General features: G+C 36.9%; 1 protein-coding gene across 8 annotated transcripts in view; it reads left to right on the top strand.

Annotated features, from left to right (window-relative positions):
* The window catches only part of LOC105223163 (neural-cadherin), a 333,332-nt gene that overhangs the window by 54,236 nt on the left and 256,001 nt on the right, over nt 1–23,095 (top strand). For 2 of the 8 annotated variants that reach the window (XM_049446298.1, XM_049446302.1), the window contains exon 1: nt 5,490–6,339. The exons of 2 other annotated variants lie outside the window; for them this stretch is intronic. The gene's annotated coding sequence lies outside the window, so the exon portion shown is untranslated. Of the gene's footprint in view, nt 1–5,488; nt 6,340–23,095 lie in introns of those variants that run through there. 4 more of the 8 variants (XM_049446304.1, XM_049446297.1, XM_049446303.1 and 1 more) reach the window with 4 other exon arrangements.

Genomic DNA, 23,095 nt, shown 5'->3' on the forward strand with positions numbered 1-23,095 from the left:
CTAGTGAAAAGTGGTTTTCCACTAAATTTATTAAATTTCTTTCAAGTATCTCCTGATACTTATTCAACTCCAAACCATTGGGCTGCCTCGCTGTTTAACAGTTTTTGAACACATTCGTCCTTGTACCGCTCACCATTTTTCCTTCTCAGGTAGGTCATACCGTCGCTGCAGAAAATGTTAAATTTGGACTCATCTGAGAAGATTACATTTCGCCCATCAAGTTGAGTCTAATTTTGATGTTCTTTTGCCCATCGTGACGCATTTTTGTGGTTATAAGTGGTTTTTGGCGGCCCGACGAGCGTTCAAATCAACCCATTGAAGCCTTCTTTCCGCAGAAAATCACACTTGTCGGCTACAATCGTGCTTTAAAGACAAACCGACGGGTTGTCCGGATTTCACGGTCCGCTACTGTAGTTGCAGATAGAGAAAAACTTTCATGTGGAAATATTTGTGCCAAATTCACGCTATATTTAGTTGTACTTAGTAATGTCAATAATAAATATTTTTTTCTTTTTGAAGCAATAATGGTAATCTGGTATGTAGTTAACGAAAGCCGTTTAGGTAGATTTTCGCAATTTTATTTCTTACTATCTCGTAGCACGTTCATCCCGGAAGATAACAGTTTTGTCAGAAATTGATTTCTATAAAACCGACCTCAAAGGAATGAGCATTTTCGGTTCAACAAACCTTCAAATTGGACAAATGCACATTAGATAAGACGTCATAAACCATTCAGTTTGAAAAAAGTAATCGGTGTAAAATACAAAAATGGACATGGCATCATCTAAATTTCGGTAAAATTGCATTTAGCAGCAATTAGTAGATCGATTTGATTCAAATTTGGTACATAATACATAATTCCTGCAAGTCGTTATAATAGAATTTCAACATATCTGACATCGGGCTACAACCACGTGGGCTCCCCATAGAATAGCATAGAATGAAGGGATCAAACTAAACTTTGCGCAAAGAAGTTTTTAAAGTTGAGATAAACATATCTCTATACTTACAATCGTCTGTTGACACCAAGAAATATTTCGATGGTACTTGATATTAACCCGTTTTACTTTTTAATTAGTAGGTACATAAATAATTATTTCATGTTACAAGATAAATTTCTGCTGATTTGAGATATATTTTAGTGAATGTATTTGTTTTATTAAATGTTTACATGATTCCCAGAACCAGTATTCCTTAGCAACTTTGCTTGAAACTGAAACGGAAACATATTTTTTTTTAATGATGGTGCATCTTAGATCAAAGTTTCATGACTAGTCGTTTTTGTAGTAAGAACTCTTGACAACTAAGTCAATGTGATCACGATATGTAAAATTGTTGTAGTTTGTGCATTGGTTTCTCGGTACCCAGTAAATACAATTATTCTCAAATATTAATTTTCAAACATGTTAGATGTATAAAAATAATGCTACATCTTAGATCTACCATGTTTCCATGTTCCATTTTTTGAATAGAAGATTTCTATAGGCGATAAAGCTAAATTTAACTTGCCAGCTGATTATTTGAGCTCTTTTCAGTTTAGTTTTTATTGGATTTGCGTTATGTTTTGAAAGCCTCAAGGAAGTGACTAAGCTGTTTTGGTGACACGTCGCTCTTTAGTATGCAGGCATACTTTTCTTTCCAATTTTACCAATCACATTTTGTCATATGATATAGCGTTGGAAGCCTCATTGAACCAAAAAAAAATTAAATTCGGAAAAGTTGAAAAAAAAATTACAGCTGTTCAAAAATTAGTAAAAATAATGAAGAAATTCGCTTTGAAATTTTTGTATAAAAAAGGGAAGAATGCTACGCAAGCCACCAATGAAATTTGTGAAGTTTAGAGAGACGATGCTGTATCAGTTCGTGTAGCACAACAATGGTTCGCTCGCTTTCGATTTACACTGATAGAATAATATCTCTAGAGGAAAAATGGCAAAAAGTGGTCGAACAAAATGGTACATATGTATGTATTCGTTTATTTATATATTAGTATAAATATAAAAATAAGTTGAAATTTGATTGGAAATACGAAAAGACTTTTTCGACTACCCAATATAGAAGCACATTGTTGTCTAGGCTAAATTTAGAGTTTTTATTTAAAAGCGAATTTAAATTTGCAACCCCTAACTTCATGCAAGTTATTTTACCAAGATATATGTTTTCTGGTTGCCTTACCATAAACATTTTCCTTATACCCAATTGTCTGGTTTTAATTTGATACCAAATATTAGAGATCCCTTAACCTACAGCATGTATGTAGATCTCTCGCTCTTCGGTTAATTTCTCTTTCGGACAGTTTTATACAGATAATTCGATTGAATAATTCTAATATTACTTAAATGCATGCATACGATGTGGCAAATAAAAAAAATATATATTTTTAATTGAAAAATAAAAGAAATCAAGCCACAAATATAGTTTATCAGTCATTTTTTTTACAAAACTGTTGATATTAATGATATTCTAAAGAAATTTATTTTATTTACACAAATATTTTTATTGTAACCAACCCAATAATCTGTTATTAACCATCAAAGTTTATTAGAGTCGTTTCACTTGTAAGCATAACTTTGAATTTCTGCCGGATTTCTATGTGATTGCCCCAAATGTCACTCGTTTCCTCTTCCGTGTGCGATTTTCAGCGCTCTCAGTTACATCCTTCATTTCGTCCTACCACTCCTTGCCATTCTTCTGACATTATCTCGTTTAACTCTCACAACCAGAAATTCACCTTTAGCTTCGTGCAACTAGACCAACTGTTTATTCCTCATTTCCCATTTGCAACTCCAATTTAGATTCGTCTACGCTGTCGTTACGAGCGGTACGTTGTGTTTAGCGGAAGCGGAATTTCGTGCAATCGTTTATTGTAGGTGTATTTACTTAATCTCAAATAAAGAGAGTCATACTTGTATTTGTGCAGCCACTTTTGGAGGAAAGTGAATGAAGCAGTTATAAAGAAATAATAGTGGGTTACCCCTCAAAGCGGAGCATATAATACAATATTCTAACATACATACATACATTTGTGTGAGAGTGTGTTTTTGAAGTTTGCTAATTTTAATGCACAATATTTGCTGCTTGAGTAAAGTTGCTCAACGGTTTCACTCAATTCTCAGTTCGCTGTTAACGAATTATTGAGAGCGCAATGTACGGCACGGTGGTGGTGTGGTAATGAAACAAGGGAGGTAGTTAGGTGAAGTGAGTGAAAGTATAACGGTAAATAAAGTTCTAAGCTTCACGCTAAGTACATGTGTACTCTATGTACAATTTCTTGATAACGTTTTATGTGAAAATCGAATGAGCTGTTTGTATGAGTAGCTCATTCTTTTACATACATAAATAGTATACATATACATATGTATGTACATATCGGCATCTTTTATATACGAGTGTGTACATAAAATAACATAAGCATACACACACATTCCTTATAAGTTTGTAATTATATGAAGTATTGAAAACCGTAAACAGAAATGCCTTAAAGCTTGAGGTACTTCAGAATTTTCAAAATTGGTTTTTTCTATTAGGGGTTTCAGATACGAGTAGTCTCATAAAGTCATAAGTTATAATGAACCGGAAACATAGCGTTGAAAATTGCAATTGCGTAAGCTCATTTTTGTAGATAATCCAAAAACAATTATTTTAAACAACTGTAAAAATTCAAGATTTTATGATTTTACAATGCGTAATGACAAGTTGTGATATTGATATACTTAGATGTAATATAGTATATTATTATATCTTTCAAGAGTTATCGAGTCTACACCTCAGAAATAAATCTTTCATTCGGACGCCATACCCCTCCAATTGAGCCCTCCAATTGACATTGGCTGGTCAGACGTTTCGTTTTGCAGCAAGATGAGATCCTGAGTATACTCACATCTGATCTTAAATGGAAGAAAATTGTAACTTAGGTTAAAAAGGACAGATATGATGGAGTGTATCATAAGACTTTTGTATATGTCATCCTTTATCTATGTTAAAAACTTAATAACCGCGGCTCTAGATACCCCATATTTGTTGTAGAAGGCTTCGTGAAAATAAAAGCCTATATATTTGTAAGCTTTTTGATTAAAAAAAACAAATCGCATATCCTAGACAAGAATTTTTTACTTTTCGCTTTTCAGGGACATATTTTTATCCTGTTTTAATAATTTAATAATTTTAAGTATTAATAACCACAAACGCAGAGACAAGGCTGTCAAAGGAAACACATGTTTTGCCATTGATGTTCAAATTCGTAGAAATTTACGTCTGAAACTCAAATTTCTAAACTTTTACCACAATGAAGCAAGTCTAAGCCCTTAGATCATTGGTTGCATCGTATTTTTTTCAAGTGAGCTAAAAACATTTCTCAGTTGAATAGCCAAGTTTGCTCTTAGCAGTCGTATTGGTTTATTAGAGAGAGTTTATTGAGAGCTGTTGTCAACGTTAGCATCAAAGGCGCTATAGGCAATTGATTAATAGAATTTTATAACCTCAGCTCATTATCCATCAGTAAATGGTTCTGGCAAGACATGATAACAAGTCCTAAAGCATACGAAACGATTATTTTTTTCACATACATAAGTATTCTGGAAACCGAACGCAACCAACTGTACAGGAAAATCCTATAATATACTAGTTCCGTAAAACTCCAATTGGTAAACCATATACAACTGAACTGACGAAAACCAACGTTCGACACTATCTAACGGCTATAAAATTCAAAAAATATTAAATTACAAAAATAGTCGATAAAATTATTAATACTATTTCCTCAAAAAAAAAAAAAACAAAAAAAAAACCAACATCCTGAAATGATGTTTCATATACCGGTTAGTCGTACCCATTATATAATCGAGTATTATCATTGCGACATAAAACGACAATTCCGTCTGCGGTTGTCATCCATCACAGGATATAGTCTGGATGGTTAGTTGCCGTACAGAATATTACTCATTCCTGTCATATGAAAATGCCATTTTATTGATGTATACATAGTAAGTACTTTATTGTATGTATATGTACATATAAGGTAAATATATGCACATACAAATTTACGAGGGATATGCATGCTGAAGGCAAGTGCCATGTACCGGTGCTGGTAGCGTCATAAGAGCACACTGTTGTACCATGGAAAACCAGAAAGAAGAAACAAAAATTTCTACACATGTTCTTCAAGCGTTTTATAGTGCTGTTTAGCACTTTTTTGCGAATGTGTGAGAATTACTATTTTTCTACGATTAACCGCCAAGCATTGTATGCAGTTGGGGGAGTGTGCTTGACACATGGAGGAGAGTATACTCAAAATGTGTGTGCGACTCCGGGAGCATATTGGAAATAAGCGCGAGAGTTTGTTTTGTTTATCAAGCGCTCTCTGCACGGTGAAGCACCGTTAGCAGTACCGCTAGTATTTTCTATCGCCACAAGCACACACAAACACACCAGCGAACGAACGAACATATGTTGTGTTCTGGTTCGCATGTGTTGTTGGTGAAAATGCCAACTCAACCACAGCGCTGGTGGTTGTGCTATGCTGCGAGCACGACTCGCTGTTGGTGAGCGCAGGATTTTCCACGCGTATGCAGCAATAATGCGCTCAGCTGGCCTCGCTCGGCTAGCAGCCTGCTCATACGCTTCATTGTGTCGATTGCGTTGCTCGTGACAGGACGATTCCGGAAATACAGACGGCAAAGCGCACGGTAGTGTAACCAACAGAAAAAATTGTAGCAAATAGTGGGAGTGTGAGGTGTGAGGTGCATTGGCAAGAGCTGAATTGGGAGCATTTTAACCCTATATATGTAATTAAAAATGTAAATAATAGCAAGTATTTTAAGTGTATAAGTGAAATTAATGTGAAAAAGTTCATAAAAAAGTGTTTAAAAGCGAAAAAATTGCAATTGAAAATTTAGATTCCAAGCGAGTCAAGCCATGAAAATTCGCTTATAGCCAAGTTGCCATTTTTTGTGTGTGTACCTAGTATACGACGGAAGGAAAACTTCAGTTCAGCACCAGCGCGTGTATGTGTGCGTAAGCCAACGCGTAAAGTGTATTGTGTATATGTGTACAACGAATATGTATTAGTGGTAGTACCCTAAGGATATAGAAGAAAAAATTCTCTATTGTATGCAAAAGGAAATCAAATACATACATACATGCAAACAATTTCTTTTTGGCGAAAGTTTTTCAAAATTTTTAAAAGTGTGCTTTGTTAAATACAAAGATTTTACTACGAAAAAATAATACAAATATACAAGCGAATAAGTTTTTGATACACACGCTCAACTCCCAGTGGATTAAAACGCAAAAATCAATAATTCGGATTAGCCGCCTGTGTGAGGATACAAACTGAAAAGAGTAAGTAGTGAAAATAGTAATTGTACGTAATTATTGCTAGTACCAATGTCTGGCCCAAATGGATATATCGAATACAAGTGGTCTTTTGGTAGTCTCAGTGCTTTAGCGGATAGTATTGCGGCGCAATTAGTGGGTGGGCAGACACGCACGGGTGGAAGGGTTGCAGGCATTTCAAAGCACAGAAGTTCAACTTGCTGCAATCTAAAAGACAGTTCTAAATTACTAAATAATTTTAGATTTTTTTCTATTTTTTAATTTACACATTATATGTGCTTGTTTAATATTGAAAATGCGCAAAAATTGTACGCCAGCAAAGTCGCAGCATAGCAGTCGGTTGTAGCTTTTTCGCCGAGATTAACACACCTTAGACAAATACATGCCCAACGGCGCTCTCGCCCTTACACGTACACCAATTTTCGCTCAACATAATTCTTCACTCATTGCGCTCGTCTGCTTTCATCGCAGCCGCAGTCGAATTGCTGAGAGCGAGAGACTTAGCACTTCCTCCGTAGTCTGCTTTTAGGCGATGTGCGACAAGTTACTACCACTACTAGACTAATTTACGTTTACCATTGTTATCGCATTCGTAGTGCCGTTCCGCTTATATTCACACATGTACATATGTATGTATGTATCTATGTATCGAAGCGAAAATCGATCGATTGCTTCTTATCACATTCGTTAAGCTGTGGTTTCGGCAGCATTAGCACACACAACTTTGGCCGCCTCACGAGGGGCGCACTCACAAAACGCGACCACCCAGACTGTGCCGTTGAAGTGTATAAGAAATGAGGAAAAAACAAGTGTGCGCCAATACAAAGACTTTTGTCATGGCGCATGCCAGCACATGGGGTTGAGCGCGTGTGGATTCTACCCAGCTTTTGGGGTGTCTGAGCAAGGAAGGCAAAACTTTCCTTTTGCTACAATAATTTTTCCTCATCTTTGTTGCTCCTTTTTCGGTTTTTTATTTTCCTCAAACCAATGTGTGTGTGCTGCGTATGTCAGTATATATTTGCTAGCGCGTGTTAAGGCAATATTGTGTGCTTCTGCAGACCGTGTGGCGTGGTGGCAGTAATGTGCATTGTAGATGACTTGCCATAACTTTTATGCTAATTTATTTTTAGTGAAATATCTATATACACTGTGGGATATACGTACATACATTGTTACAAAAAAAGCACCCGGAAATTGTAACTAAATTCCTCGGCTAAAAGATATTTCTGTTTTGCTAAGTTCGTTGGACTACCCTTAATTACTATGCCAAATATGATCTGTCAACAGTTTGTTTACAGCAGCTGCTTAAGTTGATACTCCTCAGTAGTGCGCTGCGATTTTTACAATGAATAAAAATATTGGAAAAAGAATTTGTCTAAATTTTTTTATTCTTAACCAAATTTCGTTTGCGGCATCTTTGCGAATGGCTTACGGCTTACGGTGATTCAAAACCACGAGCCTAGCATTAGTACAAAAAATTTAAAACACTGTAGGGAATTCGTTGAAGACATGACTTGTTCTGGACGACCTTCGACTTCTTCAACTGATAAAAATATTACAAAAGTGAAGGATATGGTGCTTGAAAAGTCGTCAGGCAAGTGTTAGAGAGACGGAAAGAGAACTCGAAATCTTTCGCGACTCCATTTAAATATTTGGTATGAAATGCGTTCTTTCTCGACTCATACTGATAAAGCTGAAGTTTTTTCAAACAATCGTAGCCAAGTTTAAAGCCAAAAATGCAATGCATACTGTTTTCACCAGATTTGACTCTGTGTGACTTTTTCTTGTTTCCTAAACTGCCATACAAAAATGTACATCTTTTAACGCAACAATTCCCAGCTTTCCATAGTTTTGGTTCAACAACAATTATTTGACTTTATTAGGTGCGCAACTATCTTCCCGCTGTTTGTCAGTAGTTGTGCACGATTTTAAAATACCCAAAACGTGATACACTTATCTTAGACATTTGTAAAATATACTGCATGTCCACATTAGTGATTTTCTTTAAGTGTCACATGCTTTTGATTGTACGAATATGTTCGATTTTTGCCAAATAATCGTGATTTGCGGGAAGTGTTGATTTTCTTCTTTCAGTGAAAGAAATCGGTGGCTGAAGCGCAGCAATTCCATTTTAACGATCGAACGGAAGTCTAATAACCTTCGAAGACGGTGAATTGAAGACGTTTCTCGATGAGTATCCGTGTCAAACGTAAGAGGAGCTTGCGTCAGCATTGAAAGCCAGCCATCAAACCATTTAAAAGTGACTAAAGCGCTGGAAATGATTCAGAAACTCAATACAAGGGGCGTCTCTCGTTGCCAAACCTTTTAAAAACCACCTATAAAGGTTTATATGGGAAGTCCTACACCACCCGCTATATTTCCCTGCTATAGCACTTTCCGATTATCATTTGTTCCGTTCGATGGCACGGGGTCTGGTTCAGAAGTAGTTCCACTCACAAGACGACCACAAAAACTAGCTTGATACTTGAATGGCATCACAAGATGAACAGAAATACTTCGAATAATTCATTTCTAACCATTTCATGATGCTGTCATGTGTTGAAGTTTGCGCAGGCGAAGAAAGTTCTCTGATTGACATTCATGTGGCTCAAGCAGCTCACCATTTGCGGTCTTAGACCAAGATCCTCTGGGTAGTCAGAGAACATACGTTTGTTTGAAGGCGAGCTAAAGTGAGAATGCGAACCATCGCTCCAGGCCTGTGTGCTGGGTTTGGGACCCTCACCGTAAAAAACACACCCAATGAAGAGGAAACAGCAGCTTTGGAAGAGTTACCCCACTTTTGGTGACGATCACAGCAAATATAATAAATCTCATCCGAGGCTGTTGTGTCCTCTTCGAATACAACTGCGGAAGCAGTGTCTATGCCAGAAAAGAAGAAGAACCATTTCCTTACCATAAAATTGAATTTTCATTGAAAAAGTAGCGAGAACTTAGTTGCGTACCTAATACTATTTTTGTTATATATATTTTTTTAATTTTTTGCTAGTGCAGTGTATTCTATCCTTAACATTGGAATAATAAGATTTTAATATTCCATTAGTTCCAGTACAAAATTTATAAGTATCAACACTGGTTATCAATTCAGCGCCGGCAAAAGCTGTGAAATTGTTTGTTTTACGTTATTTGACAGCACTAATCAAACGTGCGTTCCAGGACCGGTGGCAGGCTTTCTTACCATTCACTGCCGACAATCTTCCTTATACAAATCTTTTATGGTGCAATTTTTAAATTTTCCAGTTGAAATTGAATTTTACGCACGTACAGGGACGCATTAAAGTATATTGACTTTTTGCCTCAATGTCCAAGCATTTGTGTCTGACCGCAAAATAGCCGCATCTCATTCGCAATGCCAACAATAATGATAACCCCACCAACAATTGATCTCTGGGGCCATTTGATTGGCTGATAGCTTGAGCGCCACAAATTGTGCGGTTTTGCAGCGGAGAGAAACAGTTTAACCTCAATTGAGGCTGGTGCTTTAAGGAGTTAGCTGTTGTTGTTTGTTTTTGTTCAGGTTTGTGCGACCACGCGGATGAATGTAAGAAATTCATGCAGGTGTCTTAATGTTTCCAAATAATTATTACTGATGATATAAATTAATAAAAAGTGCGAATAAATATTTATGTTCCACACTGTTATCAATAGCATCTACTTATAAGTGTAGTTTTATTTTATTATAAAAATTCGAATGTTAATATGTCAAGTTTCTGTATAGACTATAATAAAATGTTATGAAAAAGAGTACAAGTTGGTCCATTTGGAGGTTCCCTTCATTTCTAGAGAAAAATACAGGCACTTTCAAATGTTGGCCGCCGCTGCGTCTCAGATGTTCCATCCGATGAGTTAAATTTACGATGACTCGTTCGAGCATTTCGACTGGTAAATGACAGGCGTGATGCTCCATTCAAGGCCTGAAGCGAAGCGAGATATTTGCATATACTTTATACTTTACATATCCCTATAGGAGAAAGTTTAACGGTGTGATATCACATGATCTTGGGGGCCAATCGATCGGCCCAGAACGTAAAATTATCTGCGTACCGGGGTGTTCTCTCAATAAATCCCTAGATTGTTTGCGATGTGTGGGAAGTAGCGCCGTCTTGTTGAAACCAAATGTCGCCGAGATCATGAGCTTTATTCATACATTTTATCATGAGCGCGATAACAGTCGCCATAGACGGTTACGTTTTCATTGGAAATACAAACCGTTGTTTTTTCTAGAATAAATGCCAGCTCTTGTATCCCTTCAGGTTGCTCTTCAATCCAAATGCGGCATTTTTGGTTGTCTACGTACCCAAGCCATAGTCGTTCTATTTTTGATTCTTGAAATCTTTAAAGCAGGCAATGTAAGAGGTTTTGAAAAGCTATGTTTGAAAATTCTGGAAAACGATGATAAATAATTTATTCGATACACGAACATATTTAGTTTGTGTAAATCAAATTATGTCTACTTTTCTCTCAAGAGTCTCACAGTTATCTATATTGGATTATCATGCCACTTCCACTTAAAGCTCAATAAAAATAAAAGAAAACTTTAACTTCGGTTTTACCGAAGCTATAATACCCTTCACAACTAAGGAGATTGCCATACAAAAACTCGATTTTGATCGTTCAGTTTGTATGGCAGCTATATGTTATAGTGACCCGATATGGAAATTTCTTCTGATATTGTAGCGTCTTGGATAATAATTCGTAGTAAATTTAGTGATGATATGATATAGTGGATCTCCGAGGTTTCCTTCGGGGTTTTACAGACTTCGCGACAAACTTAATACACCCTGTTCAGGGTATAACTATTGGTGTGGTCCAACTTCCGTTCCATAGCCAGCCGCTGACTGGATTACCGCGCAAATTTACTGCAATACTACACAAAGTAACGGCAACAACTGCAACGAGCAAAAAGTGCAATAAGCAAAAAAGAGTGTCATTGCAGTGCGTTGCCACTACAAGCAGATGGTAGGCATAATGTGGCAACGGTACAAGTGAACACAGAGCGGCCTATCCTCCGCTCGCTTCAAAAATGCTGTCACAAGGCCGCAATGCAAAATGTAATGAATGAGTGATGTGCTGGTGCACAATAAGGTTTCATTGTGCAACACGCATGCAACACTCGAAAACAAGCGCAGCACGCGGCATGAAGGGGGAAGTATAGCAATATAAAGTGACAGCTTATGCGCATATCGCACCACGAGGCAATTGCAAAGCCAAAGCTAAATGCAGCACTATATTTGTTTATGCCACCAATGAGTCTGCATACATGAAAGTTTGCAGCATTAGCTGGTTCACTGACAGCTGGTCTGTGTAGTCGACTGGGTCGACGGCAAAAGAGCACACCCGCAAACAAGTGCAAACACATTCCAATATCAAAGGACCCATACAAGTGTACGCCTATAGGCTTGAAGTGAACAAGAAATTCCAAAAAAAAAAAAACTATGCCATGTTGCATATTCAGGCACTCAACGACTGTTTGCCAGCACTTGGCAGCAAAGTACCATGGAAATTGGTTAAGGAAATCGATTGATGTGAACTTTTTCTGCCTTCACAGTTAGCACTTCTGTGACGGGCTTTGATGTCCGATGTGCTACGCGTTTTTTGTTGCGTGCAGAAGCGGAATCAAAACAAAAGAAAAAGCAGTAACAAATTAGTACTTGTGCATTCATTGCGACACAGTCTTTCAGTCGCAGCTCAAATGCACCACCAGAGACCTGCACTTCCCTTGTTCGGGCCATTAGCTCGTTGCCAATCATGTTGCAGCCAACGCGAATGCCACACAATTACGACGCTAGCGTTTTTACGGGTCGCCGCAATGTGTCAGTGATACATCACTTTACTGCTGAGTTGTGGGGAATGCATTTTAATTTTTCTCAAAAAAGTCGTGTTTAAACAAGAGTACGGTATTTTAAAAGAAAGAGGAAAAAGCTACATCCTTTACAAGAGCATTTCTTATAGGCACGGGTTTATACTGACGTTTAGACAAACGTGTATATTCTCACAGACAAATCAACTCAATTGTAATTTGTAGACAGCACCTGTCATACCCTCGTTAATGATGTCACAACCTAACGAGAAAGGCATCATAATGCCGATTAATAAAATTTTGGATTTGTATTGGGCTCATGAAACGTTTACATCTAGAGATGTCGTTTCTCAAAACGCCAGCTTAAACTTTATAAAACTTTTTTTTAGTATAAAATCCGAAACTTAGTTTTACACATACTCTTAAGCATCTAGAACAAGTTTGTAATCGCTGTTTTTCTGAAGAAATTTGAGAAATAAATTTAAATCAATTGGAAAATTGTGTATCCTTGCGGATACATGATTCATAACACTAAGCACTAAAAATCATAATCAGATATACTCATATATACCAGGTAAATTATTATATTGGATAATCGAACTTCAAAATTTGGAAATTTTAAATGAATTAATATAGGAGTGGGGAGAGAACGACACTGGCAGCAGAGTTACTACTGGGAGGTGACAACCTAGCAAGTTTTAGAGATATAATTAACCTTCTCCTTGTCGCGCTCTATACAGGGCACTGCAAGCTCAAGAAACACTTAACCGACCGTGGCATAGTCTCTTGCGCAAGCTGCCGGTTTTGCGATATGGAAGCGGAACTTCTAAAACATCTAATTCTAGATTACCTAGCAAAGAGCCTCATCTAAGAAGATGATTTTTCGATTAAATTTTCTCAACGCTTCTTTTCGAGAACATATATTTGTGTAATAATCTTGAACAAGTTTGAGAGGTTATACCAAAGTGAAATGCGACATAATAAAATAGCAGACTTTAAGAGAGACACTGACAAAATTTGACATAAATGCATGAACAAAAATCGCCTTAACGAGCTGTCAAAATCAAGTCATACCTGTTAGTGGACACTTTCTAAATCTAAACGATTGTAACAGAACTTTCTGCCACAAATCAATTATTACATATGTTTATACTATTAAGAAATTTTATCTGTTATCTTAAAAAAAATAAAAAACAACAGCAATTGACCTCAAAAATTTGTGTTTAACGCTTATGCATCTACTACATGGCATCGCGATTATCTTAAAACGAGTGCTAGCAACAATGAATTCCCACGTTTTCCTCAATTCGACGCTTGCAGCTGCGGTCTCCGCGTGCCTTATGATGAATGCTGAGGCATTGATGACACTGTGTGTTGTTGCTGTGGCTGTTTTTGCTCTTTTATTTTTATTTTTTCAGTTTCTGTGGTAATTGGCGTCGAATTATTGGATTACACCGCTCATAACTATCGAAATTATAGTCATTTGTTGCATATTGATTTTGTTGTTTTCCTGCCGCCTATTTTCTGCACATTCGCATAAATGCGCGCAGGTATTGCTTTGTTTGCAATTTTTGTACGATTTTATATTATTGAATTACGTAGCAGGCAATCGGTTAAATTTTTACTTATATATGTATGAGATATCTACGCGTGGATTTAGGTTTCTGTGAGCTCTTATGTAAGCGGGTATGGAGGCAGGAAGTGCATTGTTATTCGATAGTGGGTTGATAATGACATAAGTGACTTCGTTAGCATGGGAAAATTAAAAGTGGTCTTATATTGTATTACTCGTACGTCAGTACAGCAGAATGTAGACCTGAAGATCGTGTGCTTAAAGGAAGGAGTATTATAATAATATATAAAGCTTAAATAATACATACAATGAATGGCGTTCTATGCAGTAAATTTTCTTAATTTTTAAAAAGCTTCACTGATAACGTTTCAGTTCGCTATCAAATACTGCAATCAGTTTATTATGAAAGATTTTGCTTTTTCTTTTTTAGGCTTTGTCTTTTTTGCTTTCAATACATTGACATTTTAACCAAACTACCTAATTTTGATAAATTCTTGTATATCCGAGCTCCTACCGTATTTCTCCCTTAATACTGTTATTTTTTCTTGGACTTTTTTCCACTTACTTACCAAGAGTGCTGATCTATGTATGAGCTCGCCAAGTGTTACTTTCCAGCGAATCGAACAAATTAAATCAGACGCTCAAACAAACGGGAAGCCCTTGTGGTATAACCTTGCTTTAAGATGTCTTCTGATGCATGTGGAATAGTGGAGAAATTTTTTTCGCGTTAAAAATCTTTCAGTAACGCTTTATGTTAGTTTTACATAATATAAATTACTACGATTGATTTCAAATCTTAAGTGTTTAAAATACAAAAACAAAATTGCATCTTCATTCTAAACGATATCCAATGCCATTCTAACCTATAACTGATTTATAATATACAAAAATATTGTTTAGAAATGAAGATACAAATTTCTTTTTACGACTTCATACGACTATGATGAGGTATCCGCTTACTCTCTGGTACGAATTCAACTCGAAAACTTTGCTGTTGCTTTACACGTAATTTTTTGACAAGAGAGCAAGCAGCAAGCAAAGATAGTGAGCAGAGAAAAGGCGAATCAAAGACTGCTATTATAGAACTTGGAGCATTTTTTGCTCTCTGTCAATGCACTCTGGTAACTTGCCGTCATTGAGCAGAAACGATACGATAACACGACTGCGATAGCAAACGAAGGTTTGTGAAATTGTATTAAAATTATCTGATAATAGCTTTCCGACAACGTAGGGTTTGGATCATGATTGTACAAATGAGCAGTTAAAAAAATCAAGTATCTGATTTATACATATTTTAATTTAAGTTTTTTGGCTGATCCCGAAATGCAGATCACCCTTTATACCATGTTCAGACCGACACTTAATCACACGATTTCGGCTGTTGAGTGGCTTATCCCATTAATCTTATAAATTTATCAAGATTTCGCCAAAAAAATGACAGTTCCAAATCACTTCATTGAAATGATTTGAAACTGATCCACGCTAAATCTCTCTGATTTAGACACTACAAAGGGAAAAATGTAAACAAACAAATTTTTTTTTAAAGCAATGAATCTAATTTCACCTGAAAATTGACTTAACAAATGAAAAAATGCATCCATTATTTCTATTATATGGAAAATATTAAAAAAAAAAGACGGGGTTTATTTCAAAATACTATATGACAATCTTTTCTTTTGATAAATATTAAGCGATGTGAATTCTTGAATGACAATAACAGCTGTTTTTGATCTTTCTAACGGCAGTGAGAACGAGCTGATTAGTGAATGTAATTAAATGTAATCTAATCTCTTTAAATTTTCGGTCTGAATGTGGTATTAGATCGTTTGTGAAGTCAGATTTGAGGCATCCGTAGAGTGTCTAGAACATACATCAAATCTGCTTAAGGGGTATGATGGGTTTACTGAAAAGCAAATATGTGTTTTAGTTATAATCTCAACTTAGAACTACGACGAAGGAAAAAAAAACTGAAAATTGGAATTTTGGCAGACATATTTAGGAAAAAAATAAAATTCCAGCGAAAATTACTAATAATAATAGTTGTAGCCGAAAACAAATCCTTCCTTAAACACCTGTGTAAAAAAATTTCATGAAGATCGGTTGAGTAGTTCTCGAGAAATCTTGCCAACCGACTTTAAGAACACCGTTTCGAGAAAAACGTGTTTAAAAATGGCGCATTTAGCCTAGCTTGCCTGAACCGCACAAGTTCAAAAGACTGAATCTCTGAAACTTATACTCAGATCAACTTGAAAATTTAGGGCAATATTCTAGAGATATTGTAGAATTTAACAATATATTACAAGTTGAACTGGACGATTGAAGGTGTGAGCTATAATCATTTTATAGATCAAAGTCAAGAAGAAAGGGTCGATTTGATATTCATCCTACACCATCTCCGTCTTTCTCTAAACAACTTTGACAATTGATGCCCAGCTAGATTTTTACAGAGCGAAGTCCCTTAGGACATTGAAATTTACATTTTTAAATTGAAGATAATTTAATTAAAGAGTTTTAACGCAGTTTAATAATAAAATGGGGTGAAGTTTAATCTAAAAATGTTCCCATACGTATTCGCCACAGTCATACAATGGTTATAAATGCGTTTCATATATAGTTTTATAGATATATAGATACGTATGTAAGTAAAGGGTGATTTTTTAAGATCTTGATAACTTTTTTTTAAAAAAAAACGCATAAAATTTGCAAAATCTCATCGGTTCTTTATTTGAAACGTTAGATTGGTTCATGACATTTACTTTTTGAAGATAATTTCATTTAAATGTTGACCGCGGCTGCGTCTTAGGTGGTCCATTCGGAAAGTCCAATTTTGGGCAACTTTTTCGAGCATTTCGGCCGGAATAGCCCGAATTTCTTCGGAAATGTTGTCTTCCAAAGCTGGAATAGTTGCTGGCTTATTTCTGTAGACTTTAGACTTGACGTAGCCCCACAAAAAATAGTCTAAAGGCGTTAAATCGCATGATCTTGGTGGCCAACTTACGGGTCCATTTCTTGAGATGAATTGTTGTCCGAAGTTTTCCCTCAAAATGGCCATAGAATCGCGAGCTGTGTGGCATGTAGCGCCATCTTGTTGAAACCACATGTCAACCAAGTTCAGTTCTTCCATTTTTGGCAACAAAAAGTTTGTTAGCATCGAACGATAGCGATCGCCATTCACCGTAACGTTGCGTCCAACAGCATCTTTGAAAAAATACGGTCCAATGATTCCACCAGCGTACAAACCACACCAAACAGTGCATTTTTCGGGATGCATGGGCAGTTCTTGAACGGCTTCTGGTTGCTCTTCACCCCAAATGCGGCAATTTTGCTTACTTACGTAGCCATTCAACCAGAAATGAGCCTCATCGCTGAACAAAATAAAGCGCGAAACACATTTCGAACCGAACACTGATTTTGGTAATAAAATTCAATGATTTGCAAGCGTTGCTCGTTAGTAAGTCTATTCATGATGAAATGTCAAAGCATACTGAGCATCTTTCTCTTTGACACCATGTCTGAAATCCCACGTGATCTGTCAAATACTAATGCATGAAAATCCTAACCTCAAAAAAATCACCCGTTATATACATATGCTTGCATGTAAACATGTAAATTACTTGACCCTGTCGGCGGACTGAACCGACTTTCCAATTATACACAGCAACATGTAGAGTGCATGGTGAGTAAAACCAATGCGGGCAATTACCATAAACGGCACTTGCAGAATTTTAACGGAAACGATGGAATCCTGACTATTTAAATCGACAACAATGTCAAAAAACAACAAACATTTTTAGCACGCACAAAACAAAAGCACACGAAGTCATGTTACTATATATAGATTTACATACATATATATATATATACATATGTATATGTACGGTTTCGAAAATTAAAAATGTATTGCCATTGGTGATGGTTGGAAATTGAATACAAACAACTGAGCGCTCGCCAGCCAAAGCCAAACAGCCAGTGAGTGGGTGAAAGGCTGTGGATGCAAGGAAAGTGAGTGAAGCGCACATTTGGACTGGCATGCATGCAGCCGCAACGAGATGGATGAACCCTGGTGTGCGCGCGAATTGTGCTGGTGTGGGTGACCGTGGTGGTGGCGACGGCGGCAGACTTGATGATGAAAGTGCTAACCGGACATGGAAGGCCCGATCACTGTAAGCCACGTGCACCGACCGCAGCAACATAAACAAAACAAACACGGGCGAAGGGACAAAGTCAGCAACAACAGCAAAGCTGCAGACAAACAACAAAGACGAGCATACAACAATAATAACAACATAGATGCGAACAACGAGCACGAGGTTGCCGCTGAATGCGTGCCAATGACTTAATCATGCAGCGAGAATTTTACTCTTCATTTAATGTTGATAAATACTGCGGCCAATTTGGGGGGAGGAAATAATATCCGAGGGTGAGAAGAGATTACAGCGACTACGCACGGTCATTCTGAATGCAAAAAGAACACATCGAAGCAGTGTGAAGAACAAACCGAATGGGTGCTGCAGCTGGAGTTGTGCAACAACGATGATATTTATATGCAATATGCCATAAAAATACATACGAAAGCATATGTGGCATGCAACCGCGGTATTAGGAGCATTGCGCGTTGGTGGTGTTGCGAGTTTAATGTGAAAGTAAGGGCCTTTGAGGCACCAGCGACGTAAGCAGCTTGATCAACGACTCTGGCGACTGGTTGTGGGTTGAATTTGGACGGATTTCATATGCAATCTGCGGTAATTAAACTTTGGCTTTGTCAGCATGCCACACGAAGCATCCACATGCATACGTTATGAAGGCAAGAGAAGAGCGTTTCTTCAATTTTAGTTCTTAAAAAAGTTGTTCGAACAGAAAAAGCAAGTTCATGAAGTGTCCGCCTGCCCGCTTGCATTTAATTACAATTGCAGTTAATAAATTTTAATTGTTGCCAATTAAAGCTGGAATGTGGAGCGAATAAGAACTGGAAAATGAAGCGTGCGTAAGCAGACAAAGAGTTTAAAATTTTAAGCACAAATACAAAAATTCGATTAAGCAAAAGTTTCACAAAGCAGAAGTGAAAACATTAATTCAAATTTTTTTAGTTAACAAAAAAAAAAATACTGTTATACTGAATCCATATGTATGTGCGTTAATTATTTTAAACTCGTTTTTATGCCATTAACAAATGCAGCAAAACAAAAAATTATTGCAACTATTCAATTTGTGTCATTCGTATTTGATTACATTCCCGCTGTCGGTTTCAATTCGTTATTTGATATCACTTTTTTGCGTGCAACATTTGTTCGACTGCATTCCACCCACGCAGTTGACACATATTTCAAATAAATGCGAATGTGTAGCCAAGCACATACTTTGACTAACACAAATGAGTGGACACACACATTTACAATTTTTGTTTTAATTTTTTTAAAGCGAGACAATTTTATTTCCACCACGTTAACATTTGTCGGACTTCGTGTTGTCGGTTTTGGCTCAAAAACGTGAAAAAAGAAATGCGAACATTTGTATATACAAACTAATGAAATCTTTCACTGGTTTATCGAGCATATTTCGACAAAACCTATTAAATAAAATTAAAAATTAATTGTCTACTTTTGATAGTGTTTTGACTTTTTTACTTTGGAAAGTTGAAATGTTAACCAAACATGGAAATAAAAAAGCCCGGTTTCTCAATGCGTGGCTAGCAGCCATCTGTAAGTTAAGTTACGGTTAAAAATTGATCATTTACCGAAAGAAAGAGTCTTGGTTAAGTTAACCAGAACTTAACTAACTAGACATTGAGAAAACGGCGCCAAGAGTAGTTAAATAATACATATCTATGGTCGTTTAGTTGCTTTAGACATACATAGATCGATTTTGGATCCAAGTAGAAGTACTTTCAGTGAACAGATCACGCATGAGTCGTGCCAAGCTGACATGTTATTTTTATTTAATTTTATTTGGCATTTCATTACGGAAAAACATATGTCTGAAAAACGTTTACAAATCGTTCAACTTTATTACGAAAATTCACGTTTTGTAAAGAATATTTTTTGCGAATTACGCTCAACTAATGGTCAACATAATCGGTCCACTGAACGATATCACGCATCGTGAGACCCAGCATCCATTATTGGATAACATTCGACCGAATAGACCACGTCCAGCATGCAGTGAAGAAAATATAGCAGCCATAGCTGAGAGTATACGCGAAGACCATGGAGAGTCGATTCGGCTTCGTTTGCAGCAATTCGGACTGACCCGTGGAAATTGAAAGCGTACCAAAATACCGCTTGAGCAAGAGCTAAACCCGCTTGACTCTCCCAAGCAACATCGCTTCGTGCTCTTGAAAAGTTTCAAGAAGATCCAACGTTTTCGAGCCAATTTTGGTACAGGGATGAGGCACATTTTTGTTTTAATGGGTATGTAAACAAGAAAATTATTTGGGATGAAGAGCAACTTGAAGAGATCCAAGAGTTGCCATTTTATCCAGAAAAACTAACGGTTCTGTGTGGTTTGTGGGCCGGCGGAATTATCCATATTTCTTTAAAAATGATGCCGGTGAGAACATAACCGTCAGGGGCGACCGTTCTCACCCCATGATAACTTGTGATCTCGGCGACATTGGGTTTCAACAAAACGGCACCACTTCCCATACATCGAGTCAATTAATTTTATGTGTGCGATTTCCCGATCATAGTGAAATCGGATAGCAACTATGCCTCCTTTGCATATAACAATGTTTAAGTTCTATCTGATTCTTTCAATTTACAGTATACAAATCAAACATGCATATGGCTTGTTTATTTCTAAACATATCCCTCAATCTTTGACGTTCGAGGAGAATATTTATTAGATGACAGTATCCACATGTGACAAAAATGAGTAAAATCGAGTCATTACTTCCCCTAGCTACCGTATACTTAACATATTTTCCAACTTCCGGTAGACATTATATAATAGATGCAACACTTCTTACATGTAATAAAAATAGTATATAAAATGCCGTATATCACTTTACTTTGCGAGAGTTATACCTGAACTTAGACCTTCCTTAATTGTTAAATTTTTATTTCATTTTACATTTAAAAATCATAAAATATAAAACATACACATATATAGCTTCTAAAGCAACCATGTCCACTCAGTATTTGTGTTAGGTGGAAGTCTAGGTCTCCATGTTGTCTATCTATCCGTGAATAGTCCACCGCCCTCTGGTTGAAGTCTTCCACCGTTGCTGCCATATTGTGAAACTTTTGGTTCTCTTCTTTTTTTTAAGCCAATGGACGGCTCTGGTCGAATCGCGCTGAAATTGTATAATGTATATTAAGTTATATGAAGAAAGTATGTGAAGGTTAGTTATAGGATTGTCTCCTGGTAATCTTATTAATTGTTGTGATCAGTTTAGACGTACTTTTCTTGCGGTATGATATTAAAAAGTGTATCCCTAAAGTAGTAGTGCTCTTCAACGTTTAATAATACACCATAAATGACCATCAGCATATGGCCAATCAAAATTCGTGATCACCGGAAATTCCACTCCCCGTATTCACCTGATATGGCACCGTGCGACCTCTTCCTTTTCGGAAAAATGCATTTGCCACTCTTGTTTGACATGTTTTTGGACTGTGCAAATAGCTGTATTGAAGCAGAAGGAGACTATTTTGAACAAAATAAATTGATTTTGCCGAAAAAACCATTTGTTCTGTTTATTTTTTAAGTCTTGTACATTTTCAGACTGCCTCGACTTTTCCTCAGGAGACGTTAAAGAGAGTCATGTACAGCAAGTTCTTTATAACTTTGAAAATGAATTATACAAATTCCAACATTTTAACTTCTCAAACTGAATTATTTTCAACCAGAGAAAGAGAGAGGAGATCTATGATACAAGCGGATATAGACAGCATTGTATGTATATTGATGCGAAGTCACTTTAATGCCTCTAAATCTAAAAGAAATATTAAGTAATTTGCTTTCGCGATGAAGTGCTAAACCAGTTCAACTGCTCCCTATAAAATTATATTCAGTAATCTAGCAACAAATTGACTCAGCCAAGAGTAATCTCAAAAGCATTTATTTGGATTTTAGGGAATTTACGTTGAGTTTACAGCCCTAACCTTTTTAAGGTTCCTAGAGAAATGCTTCGCAATTTTTTTTGGTTAAACTAGCAAACAGACTTATCGACTTGGCTCAATTAAAAGGAAGCAAGTTCTACTATTGGAACAAACTAAAATTTATAGTATCAGAACGAAAGAAATATCTCACAATATAAGTAAAGTATAAGACTTAGGAAGTCGTGTCTATTTTTACAGTCTTTGTTTACGACATGGTTTGAAGATCTTATTGAGGAATTCAAAATTGACGACCTCTAAGCCTTAAATCAATCAACGTGAGTTCACTGCACTGTTAAACCAACAGGTTCGCAACACTCAGGATCACATAAAGAATTCAACTTAATCTCGCAATTTTTCGTACAATTCTGACACAAGTTGCTGTTGTTTGCGTTGCACTGCCAAGCGCTATCTACGGTATGCAGAATGCTGAAAAAGGCAACAATGGAAAGCAAGCATACAATTTAAATAAATAAAGAAAAAATCAATAGAAAAACGCAACCCCAAAAGGAAAAGTGGAAAACAGTAGACAAAGCGCAAAGCACAAAAGCAAACTGAGAATTCACCTAAAGTGGCAACCAAAGCAATAAACAAGGGAGGCTGAAGCGGGTTAGAATCCAGTGTGCGGGTAGGATTTACCAACTCGACTGTGTTCGAGGGGAGAAATGAGGATGGACGAGACTAACGATGCGCACACTGACGGGTGATTGCCCTCACGCTGATGCAGCCGACAAAGGAAAAACAAGCAACAACAACAAACAGCCAAACCAACGGCAACAACATAAGTAGATGTGTACATATGTGTGTTGCTGGAAGTGATGAGTCATTCATATGTATGAGTGCAAACGCACACATTCGTATATCTGCAGAGTGCACAGTTGGTCGCAGCCCATTCCAACTGGTGGAGAGGCTGTGGAAATGCTTGTTTTCCTTGTTAATGTGTGTATTTGTTCGCGCGCAGTTTCGGTTGATTTACAAGTGTGTGCGTATCCTGCTTGCGAAAGAAATGCGAATGCACGAAAGTAAATAACTATAACGGCAAATAAGGAAAATAATTGAAAAAACATCAACGGTGAAATGAGGTAAATTGTTCGTGAGAAGACGAATTCGGAGACACAGTGTTGTGAGAGAGAGTGTGTGCCGCACAGCAACGTAGGTGGGGTTGTCCTCCACTCAGTGAAGATTTATAGGAAAACTTTTAGAAGGGGAGAAGCGACAAATGGTGGTGGTTTGGTGGTGATTGTATCGCTGCAGGAAGCGTTGCAAGCGAAATGT

Source organism: Bactrocera dorsalis, chromosome 1 (assembly GCF_023373825.1).
Source record: "Bactrocera dorsalis isolate Fly_Bdor chromosome 1, ASM2337382v1, whole genome shotgun sequence".
Taxonomy (NCBI): Eukaryota; Metazoa; Arthropoda; class Insecta; order Diptera; family Tephritidae; genus Bactrocera; species Bactrocera dorsalis.